Source organism: Patella vulgata, chromosome 7, assembly GCF_932274485.2.
Source record: "Patella vulgata chromosome 7, xgPatVulg1.2, whole genome shotgun sequence".
Taxonomy (NCBI): domain Eukaryota; kingdom Metazoa; phylum Mollusca; class Gastropoda; family Patellidae; genus Patella; species Patella vulgata.
The window spans coordinates 56,869,520-56,872,399 of NC_065885.2; positions in this window are offsets into that span (position 1 = coordinate 56,869,520).

The following is a 2,880-nucleotide window of genomic DNA, read 5'->3' on the forward strand; positions in this document are numbered from 1 at the left end:
TTTGTATCCCATCCGAAGGACTATGCACACTTTTCTTGCCAACCCCACAAGTGACATCCCAAACAAGGGATAATCTGGCTTAAACAATACCAAAGATTTTTCTCGTCTATACCTGGATGAATCCTCATCCTCTCGACCACCACGGCCCTCATCGATCAATAGACAACTTTGTTCCATGTAGCCATATTATAGTGTTTCAGTTTGTTTCAGTTCGGGGGGTCACGGTGGCTAAGTGGGTAAGTGGGTAAGACGCTGGCTGGCTAGTCTGGAGGTCGGAGTGTTCGATCACTGCATTGGCCGAGAAAGTTCATCCAGATTTTCCGGCGTGGTTCCCCCTTGTCAGTGATGCAGGACGAAGGGCCTGGCAAGCACAGCTGTCTAGTCCTTCGGATATGAGAAAGTCTGAGGTCCCGTGTACACATTGGCGTGCACGTAAAAGATCAATTGACAGTTGGAATTCGATATAAGAGTAGGTCGTAGTGCCGCTGTCCGGGCAGAATTTCCCCCATAGCACACTGTATGGAGTATGCCCGTCTTCATTAGCCCAGTTCGGAGCAGAGCAGTAGGACGTTTAACCCCATTTCATTTCATTTGTTTCAGTTCATAAGTTCAACAATTGTCAAGAATGATAAAAGCGAAAAACAATTCTCAAGTTCAAAAATTAATAATGAGTTTCAAGTTACAAGCAATTTCTGTGGCAGTTAATCGAAATGAAGTTTCATCTTAATGATTAAAGATCCTTTAATCCAATATCTTTTAGTGTATATTTCTAAATTAATAACCAATGCTTATGGCAGTTAATCATATTACTCCGTAACGAGGAGGTGTGTTTTTTGTTCATCTCAATATCATTTACTGTCTAGTTTTTACTGATACAACAATGGGTAAAATATCTCTGATTTTCTTCATGGGTTTAGCATTTTGTCTTGTTTGTCGAATATTCACCGATGTAAAACAAGCTCAAAATTTTAAGCCACACCGACTCTTGTCCAGAAATATGGCAAGGAACCCAAAAATTGAAAACAAAAGCTCGGGAGAAGTAAACTTCGGTGAAGATGCCAATACTGATACTAGTGTGACAACAGAAAACAAATGGGAAGAAACTGGTAACAGTTTAATCGGCAACGTCCGTCTGGTGGATAGATCCAGTGTTGTCAATATTACAGAAGAATTCAGGGCAGCAGTTGAAGAGAATTCAGATTTGGATAATACGAATAACATGACCACCTTGGACAATGACAAGGAAATCAGCACGAAGGGTCTGGGCCGTTCAAATGAAGATAGGTCCAGTGTTGTCAATATTACAGAAGACTTCAGGGCAGCAGTTGAAGAGAATTCAGATTTGGATAATACGAATCTCCTACCGTCTCATAAAGACGATTTTTATAATATGACCACCTTGGACAATGACAAGGAAATCAGCACGACGGGTTTGTGCCGTTCAAATGAAGCGACAACGGATACAAATCATCATGCGTCAGGAACAAGGTCCCTCAACAACTGCTCTAACGTGGAAATTATTTCCTGTGAGAAACAATGTGGTGAATATATTTCACTCCCTTGTTCCTGTGATCAGTTCTGTTTAATCAATAAAAATTGCTGTCCAGATTACGAAGATGTCTGTCACCAAGATATGGAGATGATCCAAGAGGTATTCCCTGATCACCTAAATTTAGAATTCACCTGCATAGAAACTGAAAGTTCTGAAGAAAATGACATGGGGCTTCAGGTAAGTCAATCTGATTAAAGGGACAATAACACTCTTGCTGGCTTGAAAGCTCCAGAAAATAAATTATATCTCTATCTAAGTACTAGATGTTTAAGTGTCCTACCTGTTGTGTAAATTATCCATTACATCCTATTTTACTTGTCCAGAGGGTTCGAAAATATTTTTAAATCGAAGTTTCATTTGAAAAGGTTTACGTTAGACGTTTCAAACCATTATGTTGAATTTTTCAAAATTTTTAAATAAGGTGTGTTAAGATGAAATTTGTATCATCAATTAATTGAAATAATATTCTAAAATAGTACAATTTGTTGACCAGAATAAAGATTGGGACATATTATTCAGTTACAAGAAGAGTGGTATTGAGCCTTTAAAACACAGATTCTATGTCGTTTCGTTTTTATAGTTCAAAATCTGTATTTTAATCAGATTGCAGGTAAGTATTACATTTATACATCCTATTTCGTTTCGTTTTTTAATAGTTCAAAATATTTCGTTTTACTTATCTTTACTACACTAGGATCTGGAACAGTTGTTATCATTGACGTGTTCTGGATGATGTGATGTTTTAGGCAATGAAACGGTCTGTACATCGAGCTTTTGGCGTTTGGTGCACGGAACTGTGGGTAGTCCACTAGAAACATCAATGCTGATTGATTAATCTGATGTCATAGGGTCAAAAGCCGCTCGTATGACCTCTGACGCGACCTATCACTACACCCGGTTGGATCTTGATGTAGTGTAGGCCATCAAAAGTATAAAAAAAAAACCGAAACGAAATATAGATCTGTATTTTAATCAGATTGAGGTTTTACAAGAAATCTATTGATGTTATTTTAATTTGTATTTTGGCGGGGTATTTATTATGATTTTGACAAAAAAATATTTTTGATAATTTTGTCCGCCATGAGGTGACACTTTTCTCAGAATGTCTAAGGGAGAAATCTATTGACACTATTTTAATTTTTTTTCGCACAGTATTTATTTTGATTTTGACAAATAATGATTTTTGATAATTTTGTCCGGCATGACGTAACACCTTTCCCAGGATATCCAAGGGAGAAAAATTTCATTTTGCATTAGGTCTATGAAGCCACCCACTGTGTCACCACTGCTCCATTGATGTTCTGTAAATTGTCGCGAGTTGCCGTCAT